This window comes from Lissotriton helveticus, chromosome 3_1 (genome assembly GCF_964261635.1).
Source record: "Lissotriton helveticus chromosome 3_1, aLisHel1.1, whole genome shotgun sequence".
NCBI lineage: Eukaryota > Metazoa > Chordata > Amphibia > Caudata > Salamandridae > Lissotriton > Lissotriton helveticus.
Window position 1 is genome coordinate 904282294 of NC_136061.1, and position 10147 is coordinate 904292440.

Below are 10147 nucleotides of genomic sequence, written 5' to 3' on the forward strand. Positions count from 1 at the left end.
TTTATGCTTTGCTGGCATTTTGCGGTGCAGGCAATGGAGCCGGTCGATATTTGGGTCGGGCAGTGATGGTGTTGGTGATGTCCTGGCAGGGTGAGACGAGGTGGAGTGCGGTGCCCACAGGATGCGATGCAAGCAGCAGGTTGTTGACAATCATCTAGATGGCATCGGTGAGACAAAGGATGCAATTCAAAGTGAGGTAGTGCCTTCTGCAGGGCCTTCAGGACCCAGAATCCTGCGACGGATTCGGTGACAGAGTCAATTGCCCTTTTCTTTTGCCGCGATTGAAACCAGTGGTTACAGAGACAGTGCCCAGAATGATGGTGAGGTCTTTGCTGTTCCTGAGACATCTTGAACAGGGGGCAAGCTCCACTTATTTATTTGAAGTTTTATATAGCGCTGGCACCACCCAGGGGTATCAGAGCGCTTAACATTGTTAGGATGATGTTCAGAAGAATACAGAAACAATTGTATCAAAAGTAGCAATCGAGCATGATATGCAAAAACAGCATAATGAGTGCTACAGAGTCATAGGAAAGAGAGAGAAAGAAAGGGCAGTTTAAGAAGAAAAAACATCAAAGGATGTCGTAACAAATTATACTACTGTAAACATATGGTAGGTTCATTTGACAGACTCAAGCTGGTAGGTAGGGTGCATGAGTAAGGTGGGATGTGGATTGTTGGGTTGTGGAGATGAGGCAGGGTATAAGGGGGTGGGAAGGGGATGTATGGTGAGAGGGGGAGTGTATTTGGGAGAAGGGAGAGTGTAGCAAGAGCAGTAAGAGAGGGATTATGAACACTAGTATTTGTTGAGCAGGTGTATTTTAAGGCCTCTTTTTATATTGAGATAGGTGGGTTTTTCTCGTAGATTTTTTAGGTAGGGCATTCCAGATGCTGCGGGCCTTTCCAGAGAAGGATCGGGATTGTGATGCTTGTTTTTTCAGATGAGGGGGGTATGAGGAGGAGAGAGTTGGTGCTGCTCAGCGGGCTGGCACAACCCGCTTTGTTGAGTTTGTTTGAGAGGTAAGGAGCGGTCTTTTGGTAAAGGGTTGTGTGCGTAATGCAGGCAAATTTGTAAGAGGATCGCCTTCATAGGAAGCCATTTAAGGGCCTTGAGGGCAGGTGAGATGTGGTTGAAGCATTTACTGAATATAGAGAAATTCCCCTATGGCCTTATACTTTCATATTTGACATAATTCAAATTATACTTTTATATTAATGAAATCCCATTGGACACACAAACTACATAAAACCTATTTTTCGTTAATTTCTTTTATTCTTTTACTTCTTTACACATGAGTTGCTTTCATTTTTTACTTTTTTACTTTTTTATCAAGCATTTTCTTTATACACATTTGATAAAAACTATACAAAATACAAATATCAAAGTTTTGACAATATTTAAAGAAAAAACCCTGTAATCCACACATACAAAAACAATCACTCTCTATTCATACATACTAAATACTGTTGCCCACACAACACACAATTCAACCAGACAAATTCTGTGATTGAGGTAGTCCAGATGGTTTAGGGGACTGAGTACGCCAGGTCTACGCGTTTCGGTGGGTTGGCACCACCTTCCTCAGGACCAACAGGTTTTCTCCCTTTAACTCTCGTGGGGACAGGGTTTCTGTAATGATAAGTATACATAAATCTATCTTGTGGTCAGAAATTGGGATTTCACCATCACTTAATAGTACTTTTATTTACATTTGTCTATGTTTGCATCTGCGCATACCGTCCACTCAACATAACCCTTCAGCGAATTACCAGTACTGAAAATAGTTTTCATTCATTTTGATATGATTGAAAGATTCATTTGGAATCTGCTAATAATCATATACGCCTGATCGCAAGTATACGAGCAGGACATTGAAATCAAAGATTTCTAATTATCATGCATATGATATGAACTTTACTATGCATTTGAATCAACAAAGGTGGACCACCAAAAAAGAGAGATGTTACCTATGATATCTTTAGAAGAGATCTTAGTCAGGAATATAGGTGTCACTTAAAAACTTCAGTAGGGTCAGTAGATAGAAGATGTCTTAATTCCTGAAAAACATATTATATTGTTTCAAGGGATTGAATAATAATTATTCAATACTCACACTTTCTATTGTAGTCAAATTGACCCAAATAGATTACCTGATATTAGACAACGTCAGAGATATAAATTAGGGGTCTGCTTCTTCCTACGATTTCTTTATGTTCAGTGGTATATGCACAAGGTTCTTTTTTACCTAAGGTCAAATGTAAGCACATGCTTCAGAGATCAGTGTCTCAGTGTAGAGCCATTTGTGTACCGTCATGCTACTATCACTGACATACTAACCTTATAAAAACTTCACTTGAGATCCAAATAGGGGGGTGCGAAGGCGTTATTGTAGTGGTGAATTAATGTTCTAGATCCTCGCCGCTCGGCTGTAGGATTTAAATGACAAAGTCAGGCCTCTATGGTGTTTATACATATGGTTCGTTTATACCATCTATATATCAGAATACAAACCTTTCTATATGAGGCCGCCTTCTTTTAAGTGTTTTCCCTTTTTCCTTTTTTCTTTTTCCCTTTTGTACTCGTCTTATTCTTCTGATTTATTAACTGGGGAGATAAAAAAATATAGTATGATAGGTTTTGGGGAGATATGTAGATAATTCACTAGTTAGGTGTTCCTAAGAACAAAATCTATACAGTTAAGGTGGCGCTGTGGGTACTGTCTTCAGTTTAATGTCCTCCACAGTATAAGAATACAGACTGGGTTGCATTAGGATCCCACTGTTTCACATTGAAAGGCTTTTTGTATACATGTTACTGGGTCTAGGACCTATAAGTTCTCACACTAGTCTCTAATACATTTATACTCCGTTTAGCAGCTCCCTATCTAATAATAAGAGTAAGGGGGCAACCTATCTATCTAATAGTCTCTCAGCGAGTACTTACTTTGAAGTCTTTTCACCGCGTTTTCCCGAGTCGCCATGCTCCGCTACGTGCTGCAACACCTGAAGTTATGGTGTTTCGGAGAGGCTGCTTTTAAGCCTTGCTGATTGATGCGAATGTCCCTCATGACCCGGAAGTGATTCCCGTGTCATGTGTTTGATCGTGTCCGTTTGTTTTGATTATTTTATCTATCATGCCTGATATATACACGTTCTTTATGCATGTCCTCCACCGAGCACTGCGATCATAATACGTGTTATAATCACTTCGTAGTTTAGCGAGGGTCAAACGCGACCCGGAATTGGAAAGTGTAATTCACAGCCAATATGTTTGTTGCTGCCTGTACGGGCGCCATTTCTGAACAGAGTTAGAACCCAATTATAGAGTCATTATCAGGCCAGTTCTGAATATTATCTTTTAGTTGTACCTTTTAAGTGTACAATAGTTGGTTTTTTATGGCACTACAGTATGCAGATCTTCGAACATGTTTGCGCACAAATACTCTCTCTCATACTATATTTTTGGGCGCCATTTCTGAGTGGAGTTTCTTTTACTATATTTTTGGGCGCCATTTCTAAGTGGAGTTTCTTTCTTAAAAATCTCCTATTTTACCCTGATATATTCTAATTACTGCTACATAATGTGCCTCGCCATGATTATAATAAGCTATAATTTCAGATGACTTAAGTAAGTCAAAAGAGGTAATTACCACCTTCCTTTCTTTGAAATAAAAAACGCAATAGGTTAGTTATAACTGCTAGTTAAACTCATGACTGCTTGGGTATGGTCTAATATTACCATGGTCTGATGGTCTGATATTGAAATAGCAACTCGATTGTTTTAAACGCACGTAAGCATATAGATGACTGAAACATCAAAACTAATTCGATTCGTTGTTGCAATACGAGCGAAGACTGTATGGTGACTGCTCGTGAGACCCATGACAACTGGGGAATGGTATGATATTAGTAATTAACCCCACAGAATGTAACACTGAGATGAAAGCTGTTATTCTGTATACTGTGTTACACTAGGGTCTTAGAATTAAATCCTAGATATAGTTACTAATAGAAGATGGTTGTGTACAATACTCCTAACTTCCAAAGAGGGGTGCTAGGCGCAACTAGGCCGTGTTAGTTACAAACCAAGCTATGTTCTCATTCAATCCCTTGCGTACACTGTCGAATTGGAATATCCAAAAGCATTCCCTTTTTCTCCGTGTATCTGCTATCATGTGTCCTAATTTTTGGTGTACTTTTTCTATTATGCACCACTTTAGATCTGTCTCTTTGTGATTTTGATCGATACAGTGTTGTACCATTGGTGCTGTTATTTTTCTTGTTCTTATAGCGGACTTGTGTTCACTAAATCTTATCCTGAATTCACGACCCGTCTCACCAATGTAGGCAAACCCACAAGGACATAGGATCAAGTAAATGATATTGCTACTTCTACAGTTGGTGAGAGTTTTTAAGGTTATACTAACATTATTGTAGCTGATCGTTTCTGTAGTAAGAGCTGCGTCACAAGCGTGACAGGCCCCACATCTATGGTTGCCCACAACAGGTTTCAGACCTGTGATCGAGGTTTGAATTCCAGGGGTTTTCAGATGGTTCCTAGTATGCACTAGACGATCTCTTAAGTTTCTGTTGCGTCTATAAGCTATTAGTGGTTTCGAATATTCGGTCTCATTTTCTTCAGTGTTTAAAATCCTCCAATTTTTGTTAATCACATTTTTGATTTTGTAGTTCAAAAAAGAGTGATTAATTACACATGTAATTCTGTCAGAGGGTCTGCGTGTAGTACCTCTTAGTAGGGCATCTCTGTCAAAGTATTTTGCCCTCTTAAAGGCTTGTCTGATTAGTCTATGGGGGTAGCCACGTTTGATCAGTCTTTCTTTCAAGGCATCCCCATGTATCTGATAATCCGATAAATTGGTACAGTTTCGGCGAATTCTCAAGAATTCTCCAAATGGTATGGAATCCTTTTGGCAGTGTGGATGATAACTCCCAAATTGGAGAATGGTGTTTTTTGCCGTGGGTTTCCTAAAAAGGCTTACCTCTAATATACTGTTTTTACCAATAATTTCAATATCAAGGAATTCGACTTTTTCGTGGCTATAGTTTGACGTGAATTTAAGATTGGGGTCACTCGAGTTCAACCAAAGAATAAATTCTTTAAGGTTGTTCTCTTCGCCTCGCCACACAAAAAAAATGTCGTCAATAAAACGTTTCCAGAAAAAAATATTCTCAAAAAATGGGGCTGCATCGTTAAAAATATTTTTCAATTCCCATTCCCCCATGTATGTGTTGGCCACACTTGGGGCGCAAGATGCCCCCATGCTTGTCCCTTTGATTTGTTTAAACAGGGTACCATTATAGTCAAAAAAGTTGTTGAGAAGGACTAGTTCCAAGCATTGAAGGATAAAGCCATCCGGCCTGTTGTCAGGGTATCTTTCCAATAACTGGGCTACTGCCTGTAACGCCTGACATTGAGGGATGTTGGTGTACAAAGCCTCAATGTCAAGCGTTACAAGCAGATCAATGGTGGGATTGAATTCGGTGCCCTCAATTTTGACGATCATGTCGCCTGTGTCCTTAATGAAAGAATCATACTTTTGCGTCAATGGACACAGGAATTTGTCAACATACTTCGACAGGGGTTCTGTGCTTGATCCAATTGTGGAGATGATAGGGCGCATGGGTGGATCTTTTTCACTTTTATGGGTTTTAGGCAACCCATACATGGCTGGTGTTACTGGATTCGTTTTATTAAGGAAGGTAAGTTCATCTACACAGATGAAACCCTCTCGAAACGCTTCTTCGGTTATCTCTTTAATGGTTTTATTAAGATGAAACAATTCTCTTGGATGTGCTGCCCTGTAATGTTCTTTTACACTAAGCATCTCTTGCATTTTGCTGTCATAATTAGGTCTATCAAAAATTGTGATACCCCCACCCTTATCGCAGGGTTTCACTACCAGGCTGGTATTGGTTTCAATTTTGTGTAACGCTAGATTTTCTTTTTTAGACAGATTAAAACATGGTTTGTTGGTTCCTGTTAAGAGACGTTTGATGTCTTGCAACACAGTGCGCTCAAAGATTTGGACTTCAGGTCCAACCATGTCCAAGGTTGGAGTAAAAACTGAAGATGGTTTGCATCCAGAAAGATTATCACAGGTAGATGGGGGATCTCGGCCTTCAAAGTATTTTTTCAGTCTAACTTTTCTGAAAAAAGAGAATAGATCTTCATGCAGTTTGAACTTGTTCAATGTGGTACAAGGGACAAATGATAGGCCTCTGCTTAATAATGCAGACTCTTCGTCACTAAGGGAGGTTGATGATAAATTGTAAATTGGCAGGGTATTTTGAGAGTTGTATTTTATAGTAGTTGTCCCTGACTCTACCACCAGTATTGTTGGTGCCTGGTTTTCACATACCGTTGTTGTTGTTGCTGAGGTTGTGGGCTCATCGTCTGTGGTCCACCCCTGTCTTGTTGCCAATGAACTGTTCTCCCTCTGTATTGGCCTCTCGCTAAAAAACCCCTATTGTGAGTGTTTTGATAGCCTTGTCTGCCTCTAAATGAGCCTGAGTTGAAACGTCCCCTTCCAGAGTCGTTATAATTTTCTGCTTCTGAGTCAGAAGATCCTGTGTCTGAAAAGTTAGTATAGTTACGTCTGTTGCCATTATCATAATTTGTTTGGTAATTCCCCTGATATCCTCCCTGGTAATAGTTGGGGTTCAAGTAAGGATATATCTTTTCTTTTGAGAACCATCGGACATCTTTCTTTAGTTTGTCTGTTTTCTTATTAGTTAAGTAGGTGTCAAAATCTTTCATTTCTGATTGAATTTTCTCTAATTTATTCCTAGCCTCTTCTACTGCATCAGAGGATTGGAGTTTTTCTTCCAATGCTTGGATTTCTTGGCCTATAGAGTTGATCATATCTCTGGCTGTTTCGATGATCAACATCATCCAGTCCCTGGAGCAGCGATTTGATATTAATGACCACCGCTCCAGGAACTTCCGAATCTCTATAAATAGTGCTGGTGCATTTCGCACTCGGAGGCCTGATGGTATAACTCCTACTTTTAGATATTCTAGCATATAAAATGCATGGGATTCAATCCTTTTTAGTTTCTTTTTAAGATTAAGAAGATTTTGCCACTCACTATTGTCTCCCAATAAGGTGGACGTTGAGCTGGTATTGTCTACTACATGTCCTAACAAAGAGTTAAATTCTTCATCACTGAAGCCAAAGGTTTGTAGTCCCTCCATGACTAACAATTTATGTAAGCAATATCCAATAAAAGGTGGTAACAAGAGTACGTCCAATATAAGGTACAGGCAATGAGTTAGTAATGAATAATAAGTTCAGTACGCCAACTACAGTGAGGGCGAGTGAGTAAACACACACACAGGTGCAAACACAGTATGATTAAATAGGGAGATCAAATTATCCTCCCAGTTATGGACATGAAACTTCCCACAGTTCAAAAACCGTGAATGCAACAGCAAAAGATTGGGACCCCCTCTAAGGTTTGCTTTGGGCCAGGGAAAAGAGAGGACAATATAAACAAAATATAGAGAAATTCCCCTATGGCCTTATACTTTCATATTTGACATAATTCAAATTATACTTTTATATTAATGAAATCCCATTGGACACACAAACTACATAAAACCTATTTTTCGTTAATTTCTTTTATTCTTTTACTTCTTTACACATGAGTTGCTTTCATTTTTTACTTTTTTACTTTTTTATCAAGCATTTTCTTTATACACATTTGATAAAAACTATACAAAATACAAATATCAAAGTTTTGACAATATTTAAAGAAAAAACCCTGTAATCCACACATACAAAAACAATCACTCTCTATTCATACATACTAAATACTGTTGCCCACACAACACACAATTCAACCAGACAAATTCTGTGATTGAGGTAGTCCAGATGGTTTAGGGGACTGAGTACGCCAGGTCTACGCGTTTCGGTGGGTTGGCACCACCTTCCTCAGGACCAACAGGTTTTCTCCCTTTAACTCTCGTGGGGACAGGGTTTCTGTAATGATAAGTATACATAAATCTATCTTGTGGTCAGAAATTGGGATTTCACCATCACTTAATAGTACTTTTATTTACATTTGTCTATGTTTGCATCTGCGCATACCGTCCACTCAACATAACCCTTCAGCGAATTACCAGTACTGAAAATAGTTTTCATTCATTTTGATATGATTGAAAGATTCATTTGGAATCTGCTAATAATCATATACGCCTGATCGCAAGTATACGAGCAGGACATTGAAATCAAAGATTTCTAATTATCATGCATATGATATGAACTTTACTATGCATTTGAATCAACAAAGGTGGACCACCAAAAAAGAGAGATGTTACCTATGATATCTTTAGAAGAGATCTTAGTCAGGAATATAGGTGTCACTTAAAAACTTCAGTAGGGTCAGTAGATAGAAGATGTCTTAATTCCTGAAAAACATATTATATTGTTTCAAGGGATTGAATAATAATTATTCAATACTCACACTTTCTATTGTAGTCAAATTGACCCAAATAGATTACCTGATATTAGACAACGTCAGAGATATAAATTAGGGGTCTGCTTCTTCCTACGATTTCTTTATGTTCAGTGGTATATGCACAAGGTTCTTTTTTACCTAAGGTCAAATGTAAGCACATGCTTCAGAGATCAGTGTCTCAGTGTAGAGCCATTTGTGTACCGTCATGCTACTATCACTGACATACTAACCTTATAAAAACTTCACTTGAGATCCAAATAGGGGGGTGCGAAGGCGTTATTGTAGTGGTGAATTAATGTTCTAGATCCTCGCCGCTCGGCTGTAGGATTTAAATGACAAAGTCAGGCCTCTATGGTGTTTATACATATGGTTCGTTTATACCATCTATATATCAGAATACAAACCTTTCTATATGAGGCCGCCTTCTTTTAAGTGTTTTCCCTTTTTCCTTTTTTCTTTTTCCCTTTTGTACTCGTCTTATTCTTCTGATTTATTAACTGGGGAGATAAAAAAATATAGTATGATAGGTTTTGGGGAGATATGTAGATAATTCACTAGTTAGGTGTTCCTAAGAACAAAATCTATACAGTTAAGGTGGCGCTGTGGGTACTGTCTTCAGTTTAATGTCCTCCACAGTATAAGAATACAGACTGGGTTGCATTAGGATCCCACTGTTTCACATTGAAAGGCTTTTTGTGTGGCGAGGCGAAGAGAACAACCTTAAAGAATTTATTCTTTGGTTGAACTCGAGTGACCCCAATCTTAAATTCACGTCAAACTATAGCCACGAAAAAGTCGAATTCCTTGATATTGAAATTATTGGTAAAAACAGTATATTAGAGGTAAGCCTTTTTAGGAAACCCACGGCAAAAAACACCATTCTCCAATTTGGGAGTTATCATCCACACTGCCAAAAGGATTCCATACCATTTGGAGAATTCTTGAGAATTCGCCGAAACTGTACCAATTTATCGGATTATCAGATACATGGGGATGCCTTGAAAGAAAGACTGATCAAACGTGGCTACCCCCATAGACTAATCAGACAAGCCTTTAAGAGGGCAAAATACTTTGACAGAGATGCCCTACTAAGAGGTACTACACGCAGACCCTCTGACAGAATTACATGTGTAATTAATCACTCTTTTTTGAACTACAAAATCAAAAATGTGATTAACAAAAATTGGAGGATTTTAAACACTGAAGAAAATGAGACCGAATATTCGAAACCACTAATAGCTTATAGACGCAACAGAAACTTAAGAGATCGTCTAGTGCATACTAGGAACCATCTGAAAACCCCTGGAATTCAAACCTCGATCACAGGTCTGAAACCTGTTGTGGGCAACCATAGATGTGGGGCCTGTCACGCTTGTGACGCAGCTCTTACTACAGAAACGATCAGCTACAATAATGTTAGTATAACCTTAAAAACTCTCACCAACTGTAGAAGTAGCAATATCATTTACTTGATCCTATGTCCTTGTGGGTTTGCCTACATTGGTGAGACGGGTCGTGAATTCAGGATAAGATTTAGTGAACACAAGTCCGCTATAAGAACAAGAAAAATAACAGCACCAATGGTACAACACTGTATCGATCAAAATCACAAAGAGACAGATCTAAAGTGGTGCATAATAGAAAAAGTACACCAAAAATTAGGACA

At 38.7% G+C, this 10147-nt stretch overlaps 2 long non-coding RNA genes across 2 annotated transcripts; both read right to left on the reverse strand.

Annotated features, from left to right (window-relative positions):
* Positions 1-1273: 1273 nt before the first annotated feature.
* On the reverse strand, positions 1274-3505 carry LOC144824784 (uncharacterized). Its single transcript, XR_013609114.1, has 3 exons — positions 2513-3505; positions 1969-2427; positions 1274-1630 (listed from the first exon to the last, which is right to left on the reverse strand). It is a non-coding gene; the product is annotated as an uncharacterized LOC144824784 (long non-coding RNA).
* A 3953-nt stretch (positions 3506-7458) lies between these two features.
* LOC144824785 (uncharacterized) lies at positions 7459-8978 on the reverse strand. The gene is made up of 3 exons (XR_013609115.1): positions 8886-8978; positions 8342-8800; positions 7459-8003 (listed from the first exon to the last, which is right to left on the reverse strand). It is a non-coding gene; the product is annotated as an uncharacterized LOC144824785 (long non-coding RNA).
* Positions 8979-10147: the final 1169 nt, after the last annotated feature.